The 13,075-nt window shown below is 35.9% G+C and overlaps 1 long non-coding RNA gene across 1 annotated transcript; it reads right to left on the bottom strand.

Moving 5' to 3' along the window:
• Nucleotides 1-9,902: 9,902 nt before the first annotated feature.
• On the bottom strand, nucleotides 9,903-13,057 carry LOC110595100. The gene is made up of 2 exons (XR_002481604.1): nucleotides 11,972-13,057; nucleotides 9,903-10,431 (listed from the first exon to the last, which is right to left on the bottom strand). It is a non-coding gene; the product is annotated as an uncharacterized LOC110595100 (long non-coding RNA).
• Between the last annotated feature and the right edge of the window lie 18 nt (nucleotides 13,058-13,075).

Genomic DNA, 13,075 nt, shown 5'->3' with positions numbered 1-13,075 from the left:
TTGTAAGTAAATATTACAAATATACAAAGAATTAAAATTAACTACCAAAATTTTCTTTCTAGCTAATTTTTGAAATGTAATATTAAAAATCCTAAGTACATAAGTAGGACATACAATAGAAAGACATAACATGAATGACTGTTACCAGAGAGCTGGTATAGTCTTAACTACACTTTAACTGCATTTAGTGCAAAGGTTTTTAAGCCTGTATTTTGCTTCCAAAAAAAATGTTCACTAAAACTCACAAAATAAGAATGAAATATTTCTTTCAAGATAATGTCTCATGGTTCTATGCCTTAGAAAAATATCAATTCTACTATTTCTTTGAGTCAGAAAAAATACTCTATTTTAAACAAAAAAAGAAGAATTATCAAATGAAAAACCTTCTTACCTGGTGCCCTTAATGTCACTTTTAAGTTCTGCCCTGGAATCCCGAAACTGTTTTGTTTTTTTTTTCCCCAGAAGAGCCTATTGTTCTGATTTGCTATAACAGTCATGGCGTGACTTTTAAAACTCCTTCTTGGCCTGAGGTTTAGACTCTACATTGTCAGTCTACTAACTAAAATTTTAATATGAATTTTCCACCTCAAATGAGAAAATCTCATAAGCAACTATTCAGAGGTGATTTTCTAAATTAAGGAAAAAAAGTGAATGAGTATGTTTCAGAAAATACAATTGTCTTAAATTCAGCCAATTGCAATGACTCAACAAATACGTTCCTAAGTATACCCAGTACTCTAATACGTAGGTTCGCTAATCACTAATACACCATATTTTTATATGCACAAGATCACTGTATAACAATTCATAATATTGCTAATTCAAACAAGATAAACTTAGCATAAAGGCTGAAAGCGTAAGTTCTGACTTCTTGTGCTGAATCTCAGTTCAGCTACTTCCTGTGTGACCTTGTATAGGTTGCTTAATAATTCTGAGCTTGATCATTTAATATGATCAATAGATGATCACATCAGGGGAGTAAAATTAACTCTATATGCATCACCTAAAAATCATTCTGATTCGGTTTTATCTTACAATTTGAATTACAGAATTTGATGATTGGCCTGGTATAAATCTCCTATCACATAAAAACCAGTGGGTGGATTCATTCTAATAAAGGACATAGATCCTTTTGCAGCACACAGAGCCATAGGTGAAATTAATCTCCTCTTCCTACTCTATGTAATGGTTTCCAATGTATTTCATGACAGATCTCTCAGGCATATGTAAGAACATTTAACACCGTGTTGTTTTGCTGTTATGTGTGCAAATTTGTGTTCTATTGGGACACTTTAAAATTAAAGACTAGAAGAGTTAAAAGCAATTCTATGATGATTTTAATCTTCACTGTACTTCTCAGAAGCTTGACTGCTTATCAACCACTAGTCTATCAACACCTAAAAGGCAGGAACACTGTGTTATTCACCCTTACAGCAAGATTGCCTATCACAATAGCCAGTATATCGCAGGTAATGAAAGGGGAGAAGAATGAACTATTTTTCTGTAATTGAGATGCAGAAGTGGCACAGATGTTATTCTGACATTTTTTAAAATTTTTTTTTTAATTTTTGAGTCTGGGTCTCACTCTGTCACCCAGGTTAGAGTGCAGTGGCATGATCATGATTCACCACAGCCTCAGTCTTCTGGGCTCAGGAGATCCTTCCACCTCAGTCTCTCAAGTAAGAAGGACTACAGGTGTGCACCACCACATCCAGCTAATTTATTGATTGTTTTGTAGAGACCAAGTCTTTCTTTTTTTTTTTTTTTGAGTTGGAGTCTCACTCTGTCACCCAGACTGGCATGTAGTGGCCACTCCCGGCCACCGCAGCCTCGACCTGCTGGGCTCCAGCGATCCTTCCGCCTCAGCCTTCCAAATAGCCGGAATTACAGGCATGTGCTACCATGCCCAGCTGATTTTTTTATTTATTGTAGAGATGAGGTCTTGCCGCCCAGGCAGGTCTCGAACCCATGGGCTCAGGCAATCCACTCGCCTCAGCCTCCCAAAGGCGCGGGATTACAGGCTGAGCCACCAAGCCCGGCTGAGACCAAGTCTTTCTATGTTACCCAGGCTGGTCGTAAACTCCTGGGCACAAGCAATCCTCCCACTTTGGCCTCCCAAAGTGCTGGGATTTTAGGTGTGAGCCACCACACCTGGCCAATATATTTTAATTCGAAACTAAACTTAAAGTAGAAAAATGTGTATTTCTGGTAAAAATATCTCCTCTAGCATTATTCATCCTTAGTGGGAAATACAAAAGCCAAGAGTGACTAATAAAGATTATTAAAAAAAACCCCAAAAAACTCATTTTGTATTTTGTGTTTCTCCCTCTGCATACTTAACTGATCATGGTGTACGGTACATATTAAGTTATTATATGTTAATCTTAGTTTAAAGGCTTTGGAGGAGCTATTTAAATAGATTCTACCATAAAAACACTTGCAATGTAGATGACTCTTCTTAAGTGTGGATAATGACTCCAATTCTTTGGAGCCCTTGTTTTTTTGTTTTTCACTATATTGGGCTTTCTTATGCAGACATTTGTTTTCAATTTATTACTCTGCTATGATTCATGAAAGGCAATGTCTGGCAGTAAAAGTTTGTAATAGTAAAAAAGAAGTTCAATAAATAAAATCATGATAATCTTTTCTCATGCCTAGATTTAGATTTCATTAGTCTCAACTTAGCCATGAAGAGATGTAAGATAATGTGAAGAAAAATAGCTCATTCCGAACACAGATCTTTCTTAACAAGATTCTTTATATAAATAATGAATTCTGTGGTTATTTCTTTTTTCATGGTTCATTTCTCAGTTGCCTCCCTTTACGAATTGTTTTATGAACAGCAATGTCATCTACCAAAGAGTAATCTTATTTTAGACATGACAAATTTGGCTCTGTTTCTCTCTAAAATCTTTTATTTTTAATTTGGCCTATTTAGTGAGTTAACACTATTTAGTTATAAAAGCTTCCTGGGACTCGGAGATGCTAGTAGACTTATTTTCAGTCTATGAACGATTTTAGAATATTAGACGAGCAAAGATATCTGAAAGCAAATTATCATCTGAATGCAGTAACATGGAAAAGAATGAATTACAGATGTAATTTATCCATCACAAGCAGATCCTAAACACTGATTATGTTCATATTTTTGCAGAAAATTGAAAATGATAGAAAAGCTAGGGAGCTTTTCTAATTTTAATTTTCTGTGTTTTACTTTGTGTAATTTACTGTCAACTATTAACAGCAGATGCTTCTTGCCTTATCCGAGAACAGACTGGACTTAAATATGAGTAATTCTGAAATCTAGAAACCTACACACTACGTCTGAAATTTATAAAGAGAGATGAGTTCTAACTTAAGATTCTAGAGTTACACAGGGTCTGGAGAAAACAGGGTCTTGGATCTCAACCTCATGTTACCATAAATTATAAGACAAATATGGTTTAATACACCCAAACAGCTTCAGAAGAATTTTGATGGGCCTAAAATTGTGATCCGGGGCTAAGATATATATATATATATGGTTATGGTTCCTAACTGACCAATGATGATGCAGGGACAACTGCCCAAGTCTGGCATCCTGTGTCTATGGGGACTCCTACTGGGGATTCCCTCTAGTTCTTGTTTTCCCACTTGTAGTCTCAGAATAAGCAGTGTGAGAGGGAAGGGTGGAAAAAAAAGAAAGATAAACCACCAGAGCCATTTCTCTCTCCCTTCCTCAAGTTCCTCTTCCACTGAACCTCCAGTCACTGTTGAGAAACTTCCCCTCATAATTGTCTCTGTTACCTTACCTAACATACAGGTCCTCCCATTAGTAATTAACTGCTTGAGGACTGTGTTCTTAATACCTACCTCCTTGAACCTTGACATAGGAAGAACTTAAGTTATATTCCTTAAATTGCTGAATCCTCATCCCCTAACACCCCAACATCTTCCTTCCCCAAATGTGAGTCCTTACTACTGATCTCTTGACTGTATCTTGTGATAAAATGGCCAGAAAACAAGACCTAAACAAACTGAGTTTGATATTTTCACTATCCACTTGTTTCTCCACTGCTACTAGTGATTTGAAAACAACAACTACGCTTTCAAAAATCTCAGAAAGGGGAAAGAACAGGGAGAAGCTGTTCATTAAAATTAAGTTTTGCAGTGAACCAGGCTCAGGACCGATAAGCAGTGCATTCAAAAAGAAGCAGGTTGAGTCCTTAGGAAAAAAAGAAAGGAGGTCACTTGAAAGACATATTGACAACAAAGTCCAAGGATGACACCCATAGGGAGCTTTCAGCCACAGTCCCTCACTCCACATCCTGCCCTAAGTCCCTCCTGATTCTGAACTACTGGCCAGTCAAAGGCAATGGCAGGGAACAGGGGCAGCCCAAGGCTGAAGTTAGGGAAAACTGCACTGGCTTCCAGAAGGCATCCCAGGAGTTTGGGAAAGTCCCCCTCCCCTGCACTGGGCCAGATGGATTTCTGGATCACTAAATAGAACCTTCCCATAGAAACAGACAAACGCAGTTGGGGTCTATGACACTAGTAGCACTTGGGATTTATGATAAGACTGGTACTCACAACACTTCTCTGGAGCCTCCTGGGTTTAATTAATAACCAGGGTTTCCAGGGTACTATTTGTACTGGACTATAATTCAAAGCATCCTATGGGCTACTTGGCCTCTCGGGTTGGCCTGATGCCGTAACCACATTGCTTCTGTGGGAAAATGTTTTTCAGACAATTAAAACTTTGGGACATGGCTTTTTTAATACATACATAGTTCATACAGTGACTACATACCTAAGATGATTAATTTTAAATCTTTTTCCTACATGGCCATATATTTCAGAGCATGATACACAATCTTTGAAAGTTGGTGGCAGAGTTCTTGCTGCTATCTTATGTTCACCATTTTTGAACCATTTGGTGACTTAAGATACAATAATTATTTCTAAGTACTTGCTGTGTTAGGCCCTGTGCTGTAAATTTGTCTTGGATGTTCATTTTTATACGTAAGCACTGCTGTTAATATGTTTTCTTTGTCAAATCTTAGAATGTGGATATGCAGATGAAGAAGGAATGTTTTACTGCAAAATAGTTAAAATGCAGACTGTGAAATCAGGTTACTGGTAAACTGACCTTTTGTGTATCACCTAATTTTTCTGTTTTTCAGTGTGCCCGTCTGTGAAATGGAAGTAATACCAATAACTATCTCAAAGAGTTTTTATAAGAGCTAAATACCATGAAGAAATAAAAAAGTGCTGAAAACACTAACCAACCTACCGTAGTTTTCAATTAATACTAACTCATTTTATTACTTTACTCCTTACAGTGGAAATACAAAAGTATATTGTGGAAGAAGCAGAAACAGAAATCAGAGTAACTACTGACTCACTCTTCTGTCATATAAAATCATGTGAGGCCTGCTTTTATGAAATGCATTTCTGTTATATTTCAGTTATAAATACATAACCGTGTATGTAAATATGCACTGCAATAGGGAAATAAAAAACAAAGCTGTTTTATTTTTCTATATAAATAAAAATAAATCCATTAGTGATATGCCAGGTTTTACTAACTAAATAACCAAGGCAGAAGTGACAAGTTTTTCAAGATGAGAACACTTAAGTTTCTCTTCAGAAGTGGTCTCTCCTAACTAGCGCTATACTCAGATGCTTTTCAGGGAGATTTACTTAATTCTGGAAGCTTTATGGGGGGGGGAATCTCTAACTTTTCTATTCCAGTAACTGCCCTCCTGAACATCCATCCTCCCCCGTCTGTACTACCTACCAAAGGTGTGACTTTAATCAAGACAAAAGTTAAAAAATAAAAATAAAAACACTTCCTAGCAATCCCTGCTACCAAAACCAGCGAGTAAGAGATCGATAAATTACCAGGCGAAGCTCAGAGGGCCTTTCCTAAAAGAAGACTGACTGGGCTAGGTTACAGTCTCTTTTGCCCTTGCCTCTTCCTGCTTTCTGGAATAAGGACACCTTGACATTCTGAGATAATCCTAAATTTGGAAGCCATGTGCCCCTCAGAAACTAAGAGTGAAGGAACCTGAGTTCTAATGACTGTAAAGAGTCACTCAAGAGGCCTGACTAAGCTATTAAACCCCTCGTGTGTTTATGTCAAATGCTGGGGAGGAAAAAGGTATCTCAGTTACTTGGTGCTGAATCCAATTCTTTACAAACAAAATGTTTACATCACTTCTGCATGACCCTGGAGAAAAATATAAAGAGGGATCAGAACCAATCATCCTGAAGCTGGACAATTATAAAGCTGAAAAGAACTCAGAGAAAACAAAAGAAGAAGAAAAGAGTTAGAGATGCCCAAGGCCTACAGGTATCCAGAAGACAGCCTACTAATCACATTATAATGGATAAGGGATTATTTAATTTTCGAAACTATCAATAATTTTCCAAAAGCAAACTCATAGGTTTAAAAGTTTTATCACTAGCAAAAAAAAAAAAAAAAAAAGACTCAAACTTTATCTCAAAGGAAAAATCTTTCAAACATGTGCCAAAATAGTAGAGGCTGATGCTATAGGTAGATGTGCAGTTGATAATACTTTTTATAAGAAATATCGCATTAAATAAAAAGTCTGTAGTTGAATGTACTATAAATGAGCATGAGGATAATTGGTCCTCACAAGAATTAATCTTGTTTATAGTTAAATTCACAGAGAAATTATTATTCTAATAATCGATTGTACTTCAGAACTAAGAATTCTTTTAATACTTTATTTTAAAGATGTGGGGTACAATTCAGGACTAGGTATACAAGTAGACATTGTACAGGCAAAGTTTGGGCCTCCCTTTGGTCCCTACTTTGCCTGGTTTGAGATCAGGTAACCTTATTGATGTTGTGTCCCCACCCCAAAAGAATTTCTATCAAGACTTTCCAACTGCTTTTACTTAAGTTTCTGCATGCTTAACCATTATCAGTGCTAAATCAAAGGCCATCTATTTAGTTACCCACTTCTACTGAGAGTCATAATTTTTGTGCTGTTAAAAGAGAAAGTTGTTCTTCTATCTAAAAGCAAAGAATGTGTCTGATAAAGTGGAAGGAAGGAAGGAAGGAAGGAAGGAAGGAAGGAAGGAAGGAAGGAAGGAAGGAAGGGAGGAAACTTCAAAATTTCTTCAATAGGATCTCTTTGTAGAAAGGAAGTAGCTTTGTCTAAGTCTGTGGGAAGGCAGAGACATTGCTCAGTAGGAAAGGTAACAGATTAGTGATGTTGATAGCTAAAATCCTCTACTTATTCTTGGCAAGGAAAAAGACAGGATAAGCTTCCCAAACTAGGTCCCTAGGTGTCTGTTCTGGGTCTGCGAAATAGCCAAGTTCTCGTCTCTTGCGTGAACTGGGCGTATGCCACACAAAAGAGAATTTACCTCACACTATACTATCTCTGGTAAGTCAGTAACAGCCTTGTACATGGTATCATTTCTTGGCTGATATCAATGGAATCAGAATTTTGAGCTTCAGATATCTGAGTTACAACTAAACTTTGAATTCAATTGTAAGTGCCACATTGCTTTAGGTTTATTGCTTTTAGTTTGTCACACTCATACAGCAAAGGAAGATTTAATGAGAAAAAGAAAAGTAAAAGCAGTGTACTACAATATTATAACATGAAACAAAGAAACTAGTTCTAGAATTAGTGCTGTGGGTAGCTTGATTCCAAACATGGCTTGAAGTGTTTTTCTAAAGTCTAAAAAATCTTTACTTATTTAAAAAATGGTTTTATAAAAAATTCTAACTATAAGAATATAAACAGGCAATGAATACAGTTAGTTTTACCAAAGCAGTTGCAGCTACTGAGAATTTTATCAAAGAATGGGTCATTTTCAAGTTGATGACACTGCAGCATCGTCATAGGGTATTCTTTACAAAGTGTGAAGTTTTTGCTTAGGGAATACAGTATGAACTTTTGTCAGGATTATCAGTTAAACTGGTTTTAAAAATATGATGAAAGTCTATGCTGGAGCTTAGAACAGTAACAACACAGGCAATTTCTGGGAAGAGCTGCTAAAATTTAACTGTAAACCCTTTTGGGACAATTTCATAATGTCTCATTGTACACCCAATATATATGTGACCATCTGAAGACTTGATATGCCTTCCTGATTTTGGGTTTTTTAGTTGCTCATTTGCCTGTTGTATGCATATTTATGTGCCCTCTAATACTTGATTTCTATACTTCATATATTCTGCTAAGTCTGCAAGGCACAATAACACTGTTCACTCAGTGCCCTTGCTTCCATGTCACTTTGCAGTGCAATCTGATCTCTGATGTGTCTGTGATAAATCTGATAAGTGGTGCTATTTATATATGTATAGATACATAGATAGATAGCATTATATAGTGAAATGAAAGTTTTCAATTATCTTATGCAAAATTAATTTGATGAGAATAAGTGGCCAAAGTTTTCAAAGGTGAGAGTTTTGCTAGATTTTTAAAGAATAAATAGTAAACACAAAGGTTATATTCCTCCCTCTCCCACCCCCAGTACCTGAAAAATGAATGGATATTTGAAAAAGAATTCAGTAAGCAATAAGTTCGTCTGTTGACCACAGGGTGAAAGGCTATTTTTTGAGAATATAAATAACTAGACATACATTAAAGTATATTCTGTAGACTTTCTTGATACTGCCTATCTAAACTTTAGTTGAGAGCTCATGACAGAAAAAAATAGGTAAGTTGTTCTCAACTATTACTTGAAACACCAATTTGAAATTGTAATGTCATTCTAATGGAGTTGCTGTGTTGATATGCTTCTTTTCTTTTTTTTCTTTTTTGGTATCCCTTTCATAGAAAAAAAATCATCTTCAGTATAAAATAATGCACTTTTTCAAACGTTCTCAATTTCTAAAGTAGCTAATACCACAAAAATTTGAAGGCAATTTAAGTCTTGGATTGAAGATACTCATAAACTATTACAAATTAAAACTGCAATTGTAAAAGCAAAATTAAGTGCTTAAAATATGGCTTAATTTGTATATTAGCACACATTACTTCAGCTTTTACTCTTTTTTTGTTATCCTAAACTGGCATTCTTAATACATACAGATACTCATTATCCTGTATTTCTATTTTACTTAGCAACACATTTATTGTGATCCAGAACTCTACAGTTTCATGTGGGATAGTTAATCTAAGTTAATTATTTAAACCTGAAAATCACCAATAAGCAACTAAAATACTATCAGCTAATTACCTTCCCATTATATTTAATAATATGCCAGTAAATTTCTTTTACATGAATAAATACCATCTTGAACTGTTTGACTTCTGTTTTTTTAATGAAACAAATTCTCCCCTTCTAACTAGAAGTCTGCTATAAACGTAAGTCACCTGGGAGCCAGGCCAAAGTCTGAAACAGCACAGCTGAAGGGTACAGCCATTTCACAGGGTCCTCTCAGAGAGTATTTGGTTTGCTTTCCTAACTTTCTAAAAATAGTAGATTACACAGGCTACCTCCATCTCATGGCTTGAGAACTCAGAAAGGGCTGGACTATGGATTTAAGCGATACACAGAGCACATTTTATTAAAGAAGTGAGGATATTATGAGTTTTCTAATTTTTTTCCGTTGATTCTCTGAGACAATGCAAACGATGTAGCGGTTACTGGCATAGAAACCTCATAATGCTCCCAAATTTCAGAACTTCAAGCATGAGTCATACAGTTACTTTAACAGTTTTTAAATATGTTCTTGATCTATTTTAGCCACAAAATTGAATACAGGAATACTGCTATCTAAAAGGAATGATTCTGAATACTGTATTAAGAATCACATGTGTCAGTTTTAAATATTTTATACACACACACACACACACACACCCACACACACACACACAAGAAACATGGTTTTTAAACATAAGTACTTAATTTTATACTGAAATGTATTTTAATTAATTCTTAACATAGTTATTTCACTAACACTTAAGGAGCTATTGCCCTTGGTATGAAGCTTCACCATACATAAATTTGTATTTTTTTCCTCTTATTGAAATCTAAAATGTGTTACCAAGTTTTAGATACTTCTATTTTAAATTTAAATTAAATTGTTTCTCTTAGCAAGACAAAGAAAAAGGACAAAGTTTGCATTGATTAGCTGCTATAATAAGTTCATTTCATAAATAAATTTAAAATCTTGAAATTATTTGTTAGTTAAAAAAGTCCTTGATGTGGCAATTGAGTCTTGTTAACCACACAGCATGTCATTAAGCAATGTTGCTGCTTTACTCAAAAAGGGGCTGTTCTGTGGCCACAAGTGAGCAGCAACTAAAAAAAAATGGGGGGATGGAAAAATAGCAACTGAAGATTAATGTTTCACAATGTTTCCAAATGCTGTAGAGGCAGGTCTTCAGTGAAACCACTCAATGTCACAGCCAAATTTAATGTCCTTCATTTTGCAGCTACGAGTGCACCATCAACTGTCTGTAGGATTAAAAATTGGATTTACTATTAATTGGGTCAAAACAGGGTTACTTATGGACACAGCTGGTTACCGACAAGAGTAATTAGCTCTTTGCCCCTCATTTTATGGGTCTCAGTCTCTAATTATACCTGAATTCAGTCAGCATGAAGTTAGGGACACACACACAAAGGTACAACCACTCTGCCCTTCATCGATGCCTTCCAAAGCAAAGGGTGAAAAAAGGTCCAATGGTAGTTTATAACTTCTGCTTACTGGTCTTTAGGACTAAGATATTAATAAGAATTTCACGTTTAAAGTTGTTGTTAATGACTTCTTTTTAATCCAACTCTAAAGACGACATCCCTGGAATCTTTGGCAAAGGTAGCAAAGTAAGCAGCCCAAACCGGACCAAAAAGCAATTAACAGTTAACTCATAAGTCATCCTGATGTTGTTTCTAAAAGCATTATTATAGTACTATTAAAAATAATAATAATAAAAAAAAACAAGATGGATCTATCTACGAGAAATTTGTAGAAGTAACCATGATCTCCCCCTCAAAGGTTCTGAGAATTAAACTGGGCATTAGTACGCAAAAGCAAATTAATTAAATCAAATAGGTTGAGAATATCTGGGAACACATTTCTAGTCTTGACTTTGCAAGTCAAAATAAAGACATGTATGCTATCTTTTTAAAGACCCATTTTCAAACTTGATATCTGAGTTACAAATCCATGACATTTTTGAATGTCAAGAAATACTAAAGTAAATCTTTTAGTATTACGGTGCCCACAAAAGCTAACTTTTAACATTTCTGGGTGAGACTATTACAAATAAAAAGTAATCAGGATCTAACAGAAAGTAAACTGCTAAGTTGAGTCACATTCGAATTTTTGAAGCTGAAAAAAATCCTTAATAGTGCTTAAAAGTTTTCACTTATTTATAAAACTCACATTCAACAAAGTTTGTGCCTCAGGCAAGTAATGCAGCAGCAGTTCAGAACATTACTTCTAGTTCTGTTTTCCACAAAATGCATGGGGCTGGATTAAAATAATACGTCCACATAATAAAGGAAAACCCCAAATGTCAAAACTTGAAAGTCGTAAAAAAGTCTACCCAAGTGCAGCTGATTTAAAATCTGCTGCTATTTTACAATGGTACAGCACCTTCACCAACCAACAAAAATCATCTTCATTCAGTCATTGTTATGGCCTTATATATAATATACGCACATTCTAAACACACACGTACCCATATTTACCATTTCCAGAGACAGACAGACTTTGCTATTACTAAGTAAAAAGTTCATCAATACTTTCTGCTCTAGCAAAAACAATCCTGGAATTACAGGAATTATAAAGTCATGCATAAAAAACAAAGTTTGGCCAGACTTGGCTCCATTGCTTCTCTAAAGTTCCCCAGCCCAACATCATCAATAAGAACACACTCTATAACTAAACTGGGAGCAAAGCAATTGATAATTCCAGACTCAGAGGACTGTATGCCCATCTCCCCTTTATTCAATTATTGCATATCCTTAAAAGAACATAACAGTTACTCACTTTCAATGAATCAAAGCAGGCGATTACTCGTCCATTTTCAACTTGGCAGCTTTTCGAAGGATGTGCAAATTTACATTCCGTGTCTGGCCGTGAGCAAGTCCCCCTCTGGAACTCTCTACATACTTCCAGTGTTAGCCATTTTGTGTCCCGAATTGGTGTGACACTAACAGCCATGTTTAGATTTTACAGGTAGTTAAATTTTTCAGTGAAACCAACAAACCCAGCCCTCCCAAAAAAGAGTAACAACAACCAAAAAAAAAAAAAAAAAAAACTGAACTGATAAAACTGTAAAATGATGATGAAAATGTCCCCTCCAAAATACTTTTTCCCCACTCCCTGCTTTAAAAGTACATGGAAAATTGTGTTGTCAATATCAAGGAAAAGATCTCCCACTAGAAATTCACAGCATGAAACTGTTAATTCAAAGAGGTTTTGGTTTTTAGAGAAATACTAGGATTGTGAGTAGATGAACGTTTAAAAGTAGGGCCCGGAATCAGCCTTGTGCTCTCTGTAACCCCTTCCCAGTGCCAATTTGGAGCCCAAAATGCAAGCATGAAAACGTGGCAGACCCTTTGACACTGAATTTCCAAGCTGCTTTCAGCAAAGTTGTCTGAAAGGAAATCTCCTCACAGCTGAATTTGCAATGGAGTTTGGTGGTGCAATCGGTATTGATTAGTTTGGCATAGACAGATGCAGCAGTTTAGAGCAAAATCGAGAAAATGATTTTTTTTTCCTCCTTGATTTCCTGGCAGAAGATATCTTACTTTTTCAGCAAACTTTTCTTTTAACACTAAAGCAGCCTAGGGCAATGCCAGATACTTAGAGCTTTTCTCTTGATTCTAAGTAGAAATGGGGGTGTCTGGGCTAGAGGTGGAGGGTGGATGTGCTGTCGTCACAGTCTAGCTGGCAGCAAGCAAGGCAAAAGCAGAGACTGCTCTAGAAGCGGTTCCAAGCAGCAGAGACGTCAGGAAAGGCACTTCTTAGTACCAACCTGTAGAAAAAAGAGATAGGTTAAGATTTACTAAGTAGCACTTCACTGATGTCCTACAGTATCACAATCTTGCCATGTGATACCAGACTAATATTCAAGTCAGCCTCTCTCTC

The sequence above is a fragment of the Carlito syrichta genome, unplaced genomic scaffold (genome assembly GCF_000164805.1).
Source record: "Carlito syrichta isolate Samal-C Ts95f unplaced genomic scaffold, Tarsius_syrichta-2.0.1 Scaffold262725, whole genome shotgun sequence".
NCBI classification, from domain to species: Eukaryota; Metazoa; Chordata; class Mammalia; order Primates; family Tarsiidae; genus Carlito; species Carlito syrichta.
This window is presented reverse-complemented; position numbering and strand designations above follow the sequence as displayed.